The sequence below is a fragment of the Notothenia rossii genome (genome assembly GCF_949606895.1).
Source record: "Notothenia rossii genome assembly, chromosome: 3".
In the NCBI taxonomy this organism is placed as follows: Eukaryota; Metazoa; Chordata; class Actinopteri; order Perciformes; family Nototheniidae; genus Notothenia; species Notothenia rossii.
In genome coordinates, this window is record NC_136901.1 from 55882517 (window position 1) to 55899460 (window position 16944).

At 44.5% G+C, this 16944-nt stretch overlaps 1 long non-coding RNA gene across 1 annotated transcript; it reads left to right on the forward strand.

Moving 5' to 3' along the window:
* Window positions 1–334: 334 nt before the first annotated feature.
* On the forward strand, window positions 335–1297 carry LOC307033876. Its single transcript, XR_013806694.1, has 2 exons — window positions 335–613; window positions 924–1297. It is a non-coding gene; the product is annotated as an uncharacterized lncRNA (long non-coding RNA).
* Window positions 1298–16944: the final 15647 nt, after the last annotated feature.

Below are 16944 nucleotides of genomic sequence, written 5' to 3' on the forward strand. Positions count from 1 at the left end.
GGGGGTGAAAGGTTAGGATGATTCTAAGGGCCCATGACTAGCAGGGGGCCCCAAAATGTTTAGAACATTAAGAAAAAGAATGTAAGTGCCCTTTCATCAATAATTAACATTAATATAACGTTATATTGCGTAGTAGGCTACTGACTAAACTTACGATTCATTTAACTTATTTTCTTCCAAAAGTTAATTATCCAAAGCCTCTGTACACCCCCCTCTATTTACATGTAATGGTTTGGTCCTAAGACTCCTGCCTCCAAACGCAGCACTTTTCTAGCAGAGTGAAAGCATGTGAGGAGGGATGCGGTGGATGTGGTCCATGAGTGGTGGAATTTAGTCTGTTAGCTAAGCGTAGTCCATTGTAAATTGTAATGTTTTTTTTTACTAAGCTGACATTAAGCAGGCTACTGTTAATATCTTCACAGAAAATTCAGAGGTTTTTCATTTCACTGCTCTTTTAGCTGACATTAAATGCAGGTACATGTTTATCAGCTATTCATAATAAATCAGTTGTCCCTCCCCCTGGTGCCAGGACCAACAGATCAATCTTCAGGCTCAGCAGCCCTGTCCCCCTATAAGGCTGAACCTGAACCAGCTTTTCTCCCAACTGAAGGAGGTGAGCAGCATTGTGTTGAATGACATGCCACTTAATATATCTGAAGGGAGACTGGAATACAACACATATATATATCAAAACAAAAAGCTAACATCTAATTTAAATTATACATTTCAAACACAGTATTTTCCCACATAGCCACTGATCTATATAAGACAAAAAAACTGCTTTTAGTCTATTTAGGATGTTTTAAGCGTTGAGTGATCAGTCTGTATTAGGTAAATAAAATGTTAATCACCAACATTTTGGTTATGATATTAATACTAATATTAAAGAATATATTATCATATGTGTCATGTACACTCTACAGAGCCAGGGCCCTCTTCAGTTTTGTCAGGAAGGTGTGTGGAAGTGGAGGAAGAGGTGAAGGACAGTGACAGTGCCAGTGGCAGTACCAGTGTAGATGATGAGGATGAAGGCTCCAGTGAAGACAAGAGAAGGTGTACAGAAAGGGACAGACAAAGTGAGGAAAAGGACAGACAAAGTGAGGAAGCTGTAAAAAAAAGACTGAGAAAAGGTAATAGGCTCTGATTTGGCACCACCATAAGGCCTTTTCATTTCCATTTCCGTTGTATTCCACTTTAATACCTGCATATTTTGTAGTTGGTATGTATATTTAATTTTAAAATCTGCTGCTTATGTTATTTTTTGTGTTATAGCATTTTATAAATGATTTTGTTGGTGGTAATTTTCACTTTATTTAAGAGGTCATGTATATTTAAGTTATATTTATTTGGATTTATGCATTCATGTTGAGAATGTTCCATTCATAAATGTTATTGTTAGGCATGTACACCATAAAAGATGACTATTGATATTTATTGTCAGGAATGTTAGTGTTATATCAAATAGTGAATTCTACTGCAGCAGAATGTTGCACGTCTGCACAGTGTTATATTTGCACAGCTCAGTGTCAGTAAATATTGTGCGGTTAGTATTGGACTACAAGATAGATGCAAGCCTGTACAGGTGGAGTTATTTAAAGCATAAATGAGTGGGTTGGGTTCTGGAGGTGTGGTTAGCAATTTTGCTTGGTTGGCGTGGCCTGGGCCTGGTGATGGGGGAGGCCCAATTTGATATCTTTTCACGGGGCCCAAAATCCCTGGCGGCACCCCTGTGCATAGGTACAAAGAAGGTTAGAGAGTTGTGTGACAATATCGGGGTTGGTAAACTTGGATATATCAAACGTAAATGTGTTCTGTATCCAGAGTCAGAAGGAAATGGCCTCATAGCTATTCCAATAGCTCATATGCAGTAGCATAACACTCATACTGCTGGGCGAGTAAATGACATCTTATGATTTATGAGCAGGTTTTTTTTTTAATCATTTACATTATTTCATTTATTGTATACAGAATGGAAAGGGAGGTGGTGCTTTGGGCCTTGTACTTTTTCCAAATCAAATGGCGGAGCTGCAACAGTTCTTGCCAGATGGTTCAGTCTCTAAAGGAAGCTAAATTGTTATGGCCCCCAAAAAAACATGTATTTGAAGGCCCTTAAAGAACACATGACGGCCACATGAAGGATGGACCACATATACAAATTTCCGGCTCTTGATTACTTGTGGTAAGGAGTCACTGCATTACTATTGTCTATTTTCAAGTATAGAGGTATCCACACGTTTTTATGGATGGCTGTTTGAATGTGTGTGGTGCCATATCACATATGACATATCTGTCACAAGTGGGACTAGTCAGTAAAATGTCATCCTGTTATTTTATGCTTTTTCTTTTACAGACTCATTGGAAAAGGCCAAACGATACGAAGAAAAGTATGTGAATACTGGATGTCCAACCACTGATCTGAGCTCTGAGGACGAAGCAGGTGAACGTGGGAAAAGAAGAGTAAGGTACAGTTGAATTCCTGTAGGAGGTCAGGTTCCATATCTGGCCTGACTTTAACCCTTATCAGACAACGTCGCATTGATAAGAACCAGTATGCGTGCATAGGCTGGAACCAAAAGAACCCAACCGCTCATAAGATGCAATGGAAAAGTCGTCACAGCACTCCCAGTGTGGAGGAAGCAGGCTTAGGATGTTTACTTTTGAAAATATATAATCCTTGGTTTCTGTGTAAACAATAAGTAAAACCCCACCTCCAGTCCTGTAATAGACTAGTGTCATGTCTATGTGTACCTGTACGTCAAGCTGCCTCATTCTACAGAAATGGGCAATGGGCCAAATTAGTTAAATTAATGGGAATGTTGAATGTTTCATTTTAATTTTCCTGGCCAAATCCTGTGTACATGGAGTCAGATGGGGAGTCAGAAACCAGCCGTGCGAAGAGAAGATTTGCCAAGCCACCTGATGTTCATTGTCCTACAGTGCTCCCAGAATCCAGCCAGTACCCCTCAGTAGCAAACACAAATGCAAGCAGTGGTATGTCATTACTTATTAAAATGGCAGAAACAACATGTAATTGCATGTGAGCTTTAATTTACAAGCATTTAGTTCCTCCATCAATACATTCAAACATCGGTCATGTTATATGTGTTCAAAAGTTACAGCATCCATTATTCCTGTCTTTTGTTCCCTTTTAGCCTCTGGAGGAAGCCACTTGCAGGATGTTCTGTCAATTCACCAGGCTGATAATGGTAAGTGAACCACTTCACACTAGGGATCGACCGATATGGCTTTTTCAAGGCCGATACCGATTATTAGTAATCAAGGAGACCGATAACCGATATTTGGAACCGATATACATTTGCAGTAAAATCAGAAAATCTTGGTCTCAAAATGTAGAATAACACAAACTCCAACACAACTTCTTTGAAATGCCTTTTTATGTTTGATGAACTTTTCAACATCTTAAAACTGGTTTCCTCTCTGTGACCCTGAGTAAAGTAAATGAAGTAAAAATAAAATAAAAACTACTAAAACTTGTTCTGAACTTCTGATATTTGAGTCTCACTCATTTAGTAGTCCCAATTCAGCAGCACCAGATTGTGGTGCAGAAAGCAGAGTTGCTGCGAGGCTCCACGAGCAGCAAAATGCGGAATATCGGCCTCGATAATCGGTCGACCCCTACTTCACACTACTACCTCCGGGCGGACAGTATGTAAATGTGCATTCATAGTTTCATTTGTTGTTCATAGTGGCATTCCATAGTTCATGTTTTGTGTTCTCTCACTGTAGGCTTTTGTGGAAGCTATTTGGCGGAGTTGGACCAGTCAATGGACCACTGTAATGATGGTAAGTAAACTAATGGTGTAAAAGTCAGGCACATTCATGTGGCTGCCAATGACAATTTATTCAGGACACCGGAAATATGACCCAATGTTTCAGTCTTTCCGAAACGTTGGTTATATTTTCTGTATCCTGAATAAATTGTCATCGGCAGCCACTTGAGTGCACCCCTCGTTATTAAGTAGACTAATAGGCTATTATATGTCTTTTTTTATCCTTGGATCACAGGGATTATCAGCACCTGAGGTGGGAAACTATTCTTTAATTACTCACTCGGTAGTCAAGTGTGTTCATCCCACAGGTCTCCTTTATCTAAAGTTGGAAAGTAACTATATGGGGCTAGGTGCAATTGCTATATGGTGCTCATGGATAACATCTTTGATAGTGCTCATTTGCCTTATTTAGTTATTTCTGTCTTTTTCTAGGATTGCCAACATATAACTCCAGCCCCTACCACGCTATGCCATTAGAGAAAGCAAGGAATGGTATGTATTTCTCATTTTAAATGTTGTTGTTTTTTGTGGAAAATTCCAAAATGCATGTTCAATATAAAGAATTAATACCAGCTCAGTGGCCTTGTGGTTAGTGTCCGCCCTGAGATTGGGAGGTTGTGAGTGTGATCGCCGACCGAGTCATACCAAAGACTGTTAAAAATGGTACCCGATATCTCCCTGCTTGGCACTCAGTATCAAGGGTTGGATTGGGTTAAGTCCCTGTGACATACTAGCATCATGTCCAGGGGGTGTACTTGTACATCATGCTGCTGAAATAGGCTATCGGCTCCTATGTGCCACTATATATAAACAATTAATAATGGTGTCTTATCTTTTAGACGGCGGTGCCAGCTATGCACATAGCTCAAGATTAGCTGACTTCAGCTCACCGCGCTTGGCTCACCTGACCTTCAGCTCCAGAAACACCACGGGGGAGATTATATGGAGGGGAATCAAGCCGAGTGTTGAAAGGCAAGTATCTTTTTCTGAACAGGTTCTTAACCGTACTGATGCCTTCTGAATTGAGAAACCTATCCCTTGTGACTTTCCCATCTTTTCATGTTTTTTGTCATGGTGTTAAGGCTTAAAATGTAAGCACTTAAACCTGCACTGTGTAACCTTTTTGTGATTACAATGTTGTTTTGTCTAATCTGTATTGTAGTGTTAATACAATATAACTTACAATTGGGGTGGTTGATTTTGGTCTCCCTGCTCTTCTATTGAGACATTTGGATCCTTTATCTAGGTGAGACATGACCTTGGGCATGTTCCTGTTTCTGGTTTGACAAAAATTATGACTTTATGGTCAATTTCTCCCCTGAGCAAGCAGGCAGGCTCTATAAGCTCAGTGGTAAATATTTCAGCAGTTGTGCTGCAGAACTGTTTTCAAATTCAGGGTAGAATAGGAAAGTTACATAGTGCAGCTTTAATGGGTACTGTTGGCAAACACTTATCAGTGAGTTACTTAGTGTCATTCTAAATGATTGGAAATAACAAATCTATCCTTGAAATGTAAATTAAAACCATAATTTTTTATTTTTCAAGACATTGCTGCCATGAGAACCACGAAGATGCTTAGCGAGCTATGTATGGAGGTGAAGCAGATCTCACGTGACATTAACTTTATAAAGACGGAACTTGCTAAACTGAACATTCATGGAGCTGGACCAGAGTCACAAGAAGACAACTTCCCCATAATGCTTCCACTCACCAACGAGGAGAAGTTTGATGAGACTGAAGCTGCTCTGAGGGAGGAAGCAGTCCGTCGAAAGATGGTGAACAATTTTTACACAAAGCATTTTCTCTATAATCTTTCGAGGCTTCTAATATTTTCTGTATGCATTTGCAGGTATCCTGTGGATCCTTAAAGTTTTAAAAGTCTTACATTTATTGTTTGAAATCTTAAGGGCTTATGTCTGGAATTGTAGGAGTGGATGCATTACATTTCTTTTTCACTTGGATGTGTGTTTGACAGAAATATTGTAAAAATACGCCTCACGAATCACGATAATATTTTTCTTAATCAATATTTGACCATTTCTTTAAGATTGTCAATTTGGTTGATGGCATTGTTTGTCGATTAGTTTGGACACAGTAGTGGTCTTGTTTCTTCCTTAGAGGTAATACAAATAATGTTCAAATTCATTACATTTATATTTATTTATAAATGAGAAGATGTCTATTTACATAGTACACTGTAGGACACTAACCATTTTCTCTCGTCTGTTAAGATTACCCGCCTGGCATTAGTCGGAGGGATCAACTCGGAAAATATGATCCGGCGAATGCTATCCGCTGCCATGCCAAATAGTCTAGCCTGCATCTTCAACTGGGTGGGAAAGGGAGAGAAGAGGGCCTTCAAGGACACACTGATAAAGGACTGCATGTTTGGTGAGCCTGCACCTCAAAATACTAGGTTTACTACTTTACAACAGATTTGGCAAATATTGAATTTAATTCATAAGTGTTTTAAATTTCTTTCTCAAGTTGATAAGAGTGGATGCAAAATGCATCCATTCTTATCCTTATCTTCATATAAGTGGTCCTCATTAATGCTCATAATAGGATGGCAGCATTTCTGCCTACTCGCTCTGCATCTCAAAGGTGGGCTGTGGACAGTTCAGAAACCTGCCTACCAGTGACATTACTCCTAGCTAATGGAAATGGGAAATGACCATTGATGATGTCACTGATGGGCACGTTTCTGAACTGTCCACTACCGTCCTCTGAGACACAGAGCGAGTAGACAGAAATGAGTAATAGTGTGAATCAATTATATGAAGATGGGGTTGATGGGTGAATTGCTCAATTAAGGCCGCCTGACAACCTAGTACACTAAACAGTACACACTGGAACGCATCCATTGCAGCTTTCTTCTTATTATTATTTCAATAAACAAATACAAAATGTAACTTCTTTTTTTTCAGCTGCTGCTCGTCAATTTGACCGCAGGCTGACGGAATTGACATTCAGGGTTGGAGTGCAGAAGTGGCTGCGTTACGCACAAGAGAAGAGTACCAAGGAAAAAATAGTTAAACGGACAAATGGTTTAAAGTTGGGGTGTTTTCGTTCATGTTGAACTGGGGTCTTATAGATCTGAGTTTATAGTTAAGACTGCCTTTCCACCGAGTATGACAACCCCGTTTGCAGTTGCCAGGTTTTTATGTCACCTGGAGTTTCAGAGCAAATATAATTTGAACTACAGTTGATGGCCAGATCATTGTCTCTAAGGAGCTTCCTCCACTTAAAGGTCCCATGTCATGCTTTTCTGGTTATTACCCGTCCCCTTGTGTGTTATGTAGCTTTTTATGCATGTAAACAGTCTGCAGAGTCACAAAACCTTAAAGTACACCCTTTAGCAAGTAAAACTCAGAAAAGACCTGTCTATGCTGCCCCAGAACTTCTTCCTGAGTAAAGTGACGTAACGGGCATAGTGGCGTAACACACACACTCACTCAGCCTTATCTTTTCTCAGCTGCGGCTCTGTGGATTTACACACAGACAGCCTGGCTGTGAGTGTGTGTCTGTGTGCTCAGGCTGAGTTCCTCTGTGTCTCGCTGATGTTCAGCTGTAACGGTGGTGAACATCAGTGATTATGTGTTACAATGGCGTTAGCAACCAGAAAATGACACCAGTAATGACAAACTGATGAGAGTGCTGCGTGTGGTCTGGGTACCGTGTTGGCGGGATGTTGCGGGGCTCGCTGCTCGGCCCTGAGGCTCGAGGAGCGGACAGTGTGAGCTGGATTACTGGTGTCGTTTCCTGGTTGCTGCGTGGGGTCTGTGAGACAGCGAGACACAGAGGAACTTAGCCTGAGCACGCAGACACACACTCACAGCCACGGAGCCGCGGATGAGAAAAGATAAGGCTGAGTGAGAGTGTGTGTGTTACGCCACTATGCCCGTTACGTCACTTTACTGAGGAAGAAGTTCTGGGGCAGCATAGACAGGTGTTAGAGTTTTACTCGCTACAGGGTGTACTTTGAGGGTTTGTGACTCTGCAGACCGTTTACATGCAGAAAAATCTACATAACAAACAAGGGGACGGGTGAGAACCAGGAAAGCATGACATGGGACCTTTAAGAGAGAATATTGTTCGTGCTTGTGGACAAAAGATGTTAAAGAAATGTAAGCGTGTGGACAAAATATGTTACAAGATGTTCATATCATTGAATCTGAATAAATAACTGAATAAGTAATGGGCTCTTTTTTTGTTTGTTCATTTTAGTTTATTTTCAATGTCCCACATCAATTGCAATCTTCAGCATGACAATATCTCAATGTTGATTCAATTACTTTTTGCAATCTGATAATAATATTGTTTCAATGTATAATGCAACGCATAATATAGTTGAATCAATGTTGATCCAATTCTACATTCTTTCAATGTTGATCATATCGTAATTGAATCAAGGTTGATTCATTGTTGGGATTGGTGGAAAATTCAATGGTGTTTCAATGCTGATCATAGCGAGCACATTCACTGTTGTTTCAATGTCTGACTTCAATGTTGAACACAATCTTCAGCGTGACCATATCTCAATGTTGATTCAATGATTTTTTGCTATCTGGGTAATGTGTGAAAGTGGATGTATGTTTTAACTTAACATGATTTATGTTGTTGTTTGGGTGTTTCTTAATGTGCTTTTTAATATTTTATACATTTATGTCTGTGCATGGATGTGTGTGTTTTACTCTTATGTGAGTGAGTCTACTTGAGTTACTGAGCTCCCAGTGTTTGCACAATATGTGTTTATGTATAGTACGTGCAAGGATTTGTTCCAAACCTATGCATGTTTGTGTGTGTGTGACCATGTATGTTTGTGTGTGTCTGTGTAATGAGACCCTCTCCACCAGCTGCCACTCCGGAGCAGAAAGCATCAGCAGAGCCTCAGTGGAGCTCACATCCAGACTTCCTCACATTATTGTTTCCTGTGTTGTCTCTCAGGCCTTAGTAATTAGTGGCTGCTTTAATGACTCTAATATCACAACTACAAGCCACAGTGCACACACTCTAAAGAGGTGGCTGCTGAAAGTGTGTGTGTGTGTGTGTGTGTGTGTGTGTGTGTGTGTGTGCGTGTGTGTGTGTGTGTGTGTGTGTGTGTGTGTGTGTGTGTGTGTGTGTGTGTGTGTGTGTGTGTGGGGGGGGGGTACGTGATGATTAAGTAGTGCCACGGTGTACGTGTGATGGAGAATGAGTGTAAAGCCGATGAGAGGGTGTTTTATGCAAAGCCTTGATGATCAAGTGCTGCGTAATTTAGTATACTGTGTGTGAGCGAGTGTGAAAAATAGAGGATGGGAGGAAGTGGGAGTATGTGAAAGAGAGTGCATCAGTATCTACTATGATTTTAGGGAAACAGCCATATTATTCTATTGTCTTACCATCACCAGTATTTTCTAATCCGCCTACAGGTTGACTTTTGGATTTTAAAACGTTTCCTAGAATTCCTTTCAGAGGAGAGTTTCATGTTTCTTGTTGTAAAGAAGTGATAGTTACGGTAGCTGACCCGTGCAAACGCTCTACGATAGCCCAAAACATGCACTACACTCTCAAAATGATAAAAAAAATACTAATGTGCCAAAACAGATGTGAATCAAGGAACATCTTCACTAACCTGACAACACGTGCAGCATTTAAAAAACATTCAACAGCTCGACGAAACATGCGCAGCGTTTATTAAAAGCGCTGGATTAACAAAACGCAAATTTATATCGCTGCAAGAAGGTCAAAACACAACAGAAACAGGGACACTAAAAAGTGATGCACACAGATAAGTGTTTTGTCATTTAACAGTATTTGAAACGACTAAATTAGCTACGTTAGCTAGCCTCTCTGAAGAACCAGCACCTTACCGTGGTAGAGAGGTTTGTGTGCCCTGATGAACCTGGGAGCTGTGTTGTCTGGAACCTTGTGTTCCTGGTAGGGTCTCCCATGGCAAATTGGTCTCAGGCAAGGGGCCAGACTAAGATTGGTTCACAAGACCTCATGAAAGACGACACACGAAGTGAGGATACCCGGCCCGGAGGAAGCCCGGGGTCCCCTTCTGGAGCCAGGCCCAGAAGGAGGACTCGTCGGCGAGCGTCTGGTGGCCGGGCTTGCCACGGAGCCCGGCCGGGCACAGCCCGAAAAGGCGACGTGGGCAACACCTCCGCTTCTCCGTCCCGCGGGCCCACCACCTACGGGAAACAGCGATGGGGTCGGGTGCGCTGCCAGAAGGGTGGCAGTGAAGGCAGAGGGTCTCGACGGACCAGACCCGGGCGACAGAAGCTGGCTTTGGGGACATGGAACGTCACCTCTCTGGGGGGGAAGGAGTCGGAGCTTGTGCGGGAGGTGGAGCGTTACCAGTTGGATCTGGTTGGGCTCACCTCTACGCACAGCGTCGGCTCTGGAACCTTACTTCTGGATAGGGGTTGGACTCTATTCTTCTCCAGAGTTGCTCAAGGTGTGAGGCGCCGGGCGGGTGTGGGGATACTCACAAGTCCCCGGTTGGGTGCTTCGTTGTTGGAGTCTACCCCAGTGGACGAGAGGGTTGCCTCCCTACGCCTGCGGGTTATGGGGGGGAAAACTCTGACTGTTGTGTGTGCTTATGCACCCAACAGCAGTTCAGAGTATACGGCCTTCTTGGAGACCCTGGAAAGAGTCCTGTATGGGGCTCCTGAAGGAGACTCTTTAATCTTGCTGGGAGACTTCAACGCACATTTGGGCAATGATGGAGACACTTGGAGGGGAGTGATTGGGAAGAACGGCCCCCCTGATCTGAACCGGAGTGGTGGATTGTTACTGTACTTCTGTGCTAGTCATGGATTGGCCATAACAAACACCATGTTCGAACATAAGGATGCTCATAAGTGTACGTGGTACCAGAGCACCCTAGGCAGAAGGTCCATGATCGATTTTGTTATCGTATCATCGGACCTGAGGCCAGTCCCGGCTCCAGCTCAGTACAGAGGGGGGGGGCAGCTGAAAACCGAGGGGGGGCGGTGAGTCACAGCATCATGTGACATGTCACCGCCGGTGACATGTCACATGATGCTGCATAGAATGAGAAAACATAACGGAGCGACATCAAAACAGACTCCACAGATCAGAGGCGCTGATCTAACATATCCAACAACGGATGATCAATAACCACATTGCTAACAAACAGTAGCAGCAATACAAATGATAAAATAACCAGCTCTTACCTTCAGTAGAGTTGCAGTCTCCTCTTTCCTGACGAGTGGAACCTCCTCAGCAGCATCTCCTTCCACTCATCTTTGAATTTCCTACTGAGGTCATTCTCAAAGGCCAGCTGGATGAGATGGGCTTTGCGTCGATGCAACATGCTGCGTCTGTGCTCACTAAATACATTCTTCAACGTGGAGAACGAGTTTTCACATGTAGCAGTTGATGCCCCGAATGTTAGTGCGTGTTTGAATGCTGTCATTACCGCTGGCATGGCACTTAATACCCTGGACTCCTTTGCAACAAGGTGACTCAAAGTCACTCTCTCTACTCCCTGGCCTGTGCACCGGCTTTTCAAAAACTCTCGCGCAACTGTGAACTGTGCCTCAACCATGTCTGTGTTTGTTGAATCCAGTAGTGGTTTCACTTTCTCAGCCTCCAGGAAAATCACACTGGCGGGGTCCAAATCGTCCAAAGCTGACATATATTTCCCGTTACGCTCGCTGAAACGTGCAGCCATTTCACTCAGAATAGAGTCGATGATGCCAAAAAACAGCCGCTTGCACTCTTGTTGAATGTCCACTTCGCGCTGCCCAAGGCTTTCACTCACCACGTAGTCTTGTAGCGTCCGCCGCTGCCGTTTTGGAGGAGCAGGCGCGCCGGCGCCCTCACCTGCATCCCCGCTGTCAGCCCACAGTTTCTGAAATCCCGCATCTGATCGTAGATCCTCTATGCAAGAAGAGGCACTTTGAATGAGCCGGACTGCAGTGATTAGATCTGTTTCTTCGGCTTGCAGCATCCGATTGGCTGGGTCCATCAGCCCCAATACTTTGTGCATCACACCGGTGAGAAATGTGAAGCTCCGTTCTGTAATGGCCTTGTGAAGTCCAACAGATTCAATTTTCACATCAGCACTTGCTCCCATGGTTCCGATCTCTTTCAGGAAGTCCACCAGTGCAGTGTGTGACTTCAGCACCACAGACACCGTGTCAAGGTGTCCGGTCCATCGCTGCTCTAACAGCCTTTTAAGCTTCTCTCCTTTGTACTGTGCGGCTACAGTGTGCTTTTTCATAAATTTATAAAGGGAATTGCACACTTCAAAAAAATCCCCAACTGCACTCTCTGAGGAAATAGCATGCACGATCACCAAATGCAATTGGTGGTTGAAACAATGGATGTAAGGCACTTCTCTGTTTAACTTATTTTGAATAAGCTTCTGCATGCCTCCCTCTCGTCCCGACATGACGCTGGCTCCGTCATAACACTGACTAAGAATTTTGTTTGCGTCAAGGCCAGCATTTGACAGTTCATCAAGCACAACATTAGTGAGTGACTGGGCATCACATTTGTCCGTTGTCTGCATTGATAACAGCCTCTCTTGCATTTTGTAGTCCTTGTCCATATAACGCACAACTATAGATACATTTTCACTGCCTGTCGGGTCTTTAGTTCCATCCACCTTGAGTGTAAACCATGACTCCCCGACATCTTTAACAATTTGCTCTGTTACGATCGTGCTCATCAGTTCAATGATGTGATTTTGAATATCATGTGATGTGTAAGTTGCGTTTTTTGGAATTGTACTGAAAGCCTTTGCAAGCTCTTGGTTTTGCCTCAGCGTGTAATCAAACAGTGAGAGAAACAGTCCGCTTCCCAGTTCATCTCTGCTATTGACTGAATCCACTTCACCCCTCAGTGGCAGTTCGTTTGAGACAAGAAATTCAATTATGTCAACAATTGCAGACACATACAGGCGGTTTCGCGCAAGCTGATGAGAGTTAACCATGGTTGAAATTTCACTGCCTGTGTTGCATCGCATTTCCTTCTCTTTCCAGCTAACATTGCATGCTTGATGCTCTTTGCTGTTACTGTGCCTGCTAAATCCCTTTGCCTTATCATTAGCATGCTTCCAATTAGTATACCCAGTTCTTGTGAAAACGGAGTCACTCCCTCCAAATTTCCTGCAGGGAAAACAAAAGGCTGCATCTTCTTGCTACGAATATTCAAGCCAGTCTCTCTCGTTGTACCAATTAGCCGAAAATGACCGTTTACAGTCATTATTATGCTGTTGCTTCTTTGGAAACTGCCTGAGATGAACCTGAGCTGGCTTGTCAACTCCGAGGTCCTCTGGTAAACCATGCTGTGAGTGCGACGGCGGGCTCTCCGGTCCCAGTGAACCCGGCTCACTCTCCTCACTGCGAGGCTGAACCCGCGGCTCCTCCCTCGGCAGGTGTTCCTCGTCCTCTCCGGTGCTCCTGCTGCTGCTGCTGCCAGGCGGCGGGGATGCCGCCGACGGTGTGGTTGTTTCTGGCTTTTTCAGCCATTTGCGAATATCCATTCTGTCCATAGACTGTATAAAATATTCTGAATGTCCGCTTGAATTAAAATAGCTGCTACGTTGCTTCGTTTGTTTTTGTTTTATGGCGGGATGACGCACTGACCGTCAGTGACCGTCAATTTACGTCTCATGACGTAAACTGCGTAAATTGCAAAGCTGTTTTTTTATTTACCCATGCTGTTCATTTTGGTTTGTCAGTGGAGTTTTCTGTTGTTTTTAACACATCATAAACTGTTTTAATAAAACTAAAAACAATAAAAAATAAATTAAAAAAATACTATTTTGATTGAGGGGGCGGACAGTCCGCGTGAGGGGGCGACGCCCCCTCACGCCCCCTCTTGACGCCGGGACTGCCTGAGGCCGTATGTTTTGGACACTCGGGTAAAGAGAGGGGCGGAGTTGTCAACTGATCACCATCTGGTGGTGAGTTGGGTCGAGTGGCGGGGGAAGCCTCTGGATAGACCTGGTAAGCCCAAACGTGTAGTTCGGGTGAACTGGGAACGTCTGGAGGAGGCCCAAGTTCAGGAGGCCTTCAACTCACACCTCCGGCGGAGCTTTTCGGGCATTCCTGTGGAGGTTGGGGACATTGAACCAGAGTGGTTGGTGTTCAAAGCCTCTATTGCCGAAGCCGCGGCGGGGAGCTGTGGTCTCAAGGTCCTAGGTGCCTCAAGGGGCGGTAACCCTCGAACCTCCTGGTGGACACCGGTGGTCAGGGAAGCCGTCCGACTGAAGAAGGAGGCCTTCAGGGATTTGTTATCCCGGGGGACTCCCGAGGCAGTTGCAAGGTACCGACAGGCCCGAAGGGCAACAGCCTCAGCCGTGGCCGAGGCAAAGCAGCCGGTGTGGGAGAAGTTCGGAGAAGACATGGAAAAAGACTTTCGGGCGGCACCAAAGTTGTTCTGGAAAACTGTCCGACATCTCAGGAGGGGGTAGCAGGGAACCATCCAAGCTGTGTACAGTAAGGATGGGACGTTGTTGACCTCAACTGATGGAGTGTTAGGGCGTTGGAAGGAGCACTTTGAGGAACTCCTGAACCCGACAACTCCGCCCTCTATGTTAGAGGCAGAGCTGGAGTATGACGGGGGATCGACACCAATCTCCCGGGGGGAGGTCACTGAGGTCGTCAAACAACTTCACAGTGGCAAAGCCCCGGGGGTGGATGAGATCCGCCCAGAAATGCTGAAGGCTCTGGGTGTTGAGGGACTGTCATGGTTGACACGTCTCATCAACGTTGCGTGGAAGTCGGAAACAGTACCGAAGGAGTTGCAGACCGGGGTGGTGGTTCCCCTTTTCAAAAAGGGGGATCAGAGGGTGTGCGCCAATTACAGAGGCATCACACTACTCAGCCTCCCCGGGAAAGTTTACTCTAAGGTACTCGAAAGGAGGGTCAGGCCGATTGTCGAACCTCAGATTGAGGAGGAACAATGCGGATTCCGTCTTGGTCGTGGAACGACGGATCAGCTTTTTACTCTCGCAAGGATCCTGGAGGGGGCCTGGGAGTACGCTCATCCAGTCTACATGTGTTTTGTAGACTTGGAGAAGGCGTATGACCGGGTTCCCAGGGAGTCACTGTGGGAGGTGCTGCGGGAGTATGGGGTGAGGGGGTCTCTACTCAGGGCCATCCAATCTCTGTACTCCCAATGCGAGAGCTGTGTCCGGGTCCTCGGCAGTAAGTCGGACCCATTTCAGGTGAGGGTTGGCCTCCGCCAGGGCTGCGCTTTGTCACCAATCGTGTTTGTAATATACATGGATCGGATTTCGAGGCATAGTCGTGGGGGAGGGGGTCTGCAGTTCGGTGGACTAAGGATTGCACCACTGCTTTTTGCAGATGATGTGGTTCTGATGGCTTCATCGGTCTGCGACCTTCAGCACTCACTGGATCGGTTCGCAACCGAGTGTGAAGCGGCTGGGATGAGGATCAGCACCTCCAAATCTGAGGCCATGGTTCTCAGCAGGAAACCGATGGACTGTCCACTCCAAGTAGGGAATGAGTCCTTACCCCAAGTGAAGGAGTTCAAGTATCTCGGGGTCTTGTTCTCGAGTGAGGGAACAATGGAGCGTGAGATGGGTCGGAGAATCGGAGCAGCGGGAACGGTACTGCAGTCTCTTTACCGCACCATTGTGACGAAAAGGGAGCTGAGCCAGAAGGCAAAGCTCTCTGTCTACCGGGCCATTTTCGTTCCTACCCTCACCTATGGTCATGAAGGATGGGTCATGACCGAAAGAACGAGATCGCGGGTACAAGCGGCCGAGATGGGTTTTCTCCGCAGCGTGGCTGGTGTCTCCCTTAGGGATAAGGTGAGAAGTTCGGTCATCCGGGAGGGACTCGGAGTTGAACCGCTCCTCCTTCGCGTCGAAAGGAGCCAGTTGAGGTGGTTCGGGCACCTAGTTAGGATGCCGACTGGGCGCCTCCCTAGGGAGGTGTTCCAGGCACGTCCAGCTGGGAAGAGACCAAGGGGTAGACCTAGAACCAGATGGAGGGATTATATCTCTTCTCTGGCCTGGGAGCGCCTTGGGATCCCCCACTCAGAGCTGGTTGATGTGGCCAGGGAAAATAAAGTTTGGGGCTCTCTGCTGGAACTGCTACCTCCGCGACCCGACCACGGATAAGCGGGAGAAGATGGATGGATGGATGGATGGATAGCTAGCTAGCTTACGGCAGATCTGGAATCATATGATAACATTGTTAAAATAAGACTATAATAATAAAACTTAAACTTTCGGTGAGCTTCCAGTGAAAGTGAGTTTGGCATACTTTATACAGGCCTTTCTTCACGAAACTGTGTCTCAGGGCTTCTTAACATTTAATCAACTATGAATGTGTCATACTCATTTAACGGGAAGAAACTCAGCTAACTGACGATACGAACCATTTTTACCGAAACAAAACACAAGTCTCACAAGAAGCGTCTAAATTAGCCCTGAGTTTAATGAGAAGGGACAGCAATGTGTTCAGCTGTGGCTGAACCACATCTAACCAAGCCCTGTAACTGACTGCCTTGTGGACACGATAAGAAGTAGAAGAAGCCCTGAGCGAAAATATTCTACCGCACTTAGCACAGGACTCTAGGTATAAATACTTTATTACTTATCGGATTTGCACAAACAAGATATATATATATCTGTGTCACTTTGAAAACATTTCTGATAATCCATCATTCCATTTTCATGTCAAAAACGGAGTTTTCATATTAGCTGCTTTGATAGCTGAACCCAGTCTCACGGCATTTCGTGTTATAGTCACAACATTTATTTAATCTATTGATTCGTGTTCACCAACCCTGGTCGGGTCTTGGAAGACCAGAAGCTTTGCGGTTCATAAAACATTTTCTCACTCAATATCTTACCCTAAGCCTAACCCTTTTATTTAAAATTGTATAATGTCAGAGTTTTTCTGCCGTCTGCGAGGAAAATAAATGGGGCTCAGAGCCTCAGAATACTGAAATCTGTATTTTTTGTCATCTTTTTTTCCTTCTAATTTGTTATTATTTGGTGCAAGCACGAAACATACAGTACTACCAATAAAAATACATTGCTTCTAAAATCTGTATTTTTTAAATCTGTTTTTCCTTCTAATTTGTTATTATTTACATTGCTTTTAAAATCGTTCTGTGTGACACGAAAAAAATGGCGAAATGGTGTTGGTGAACA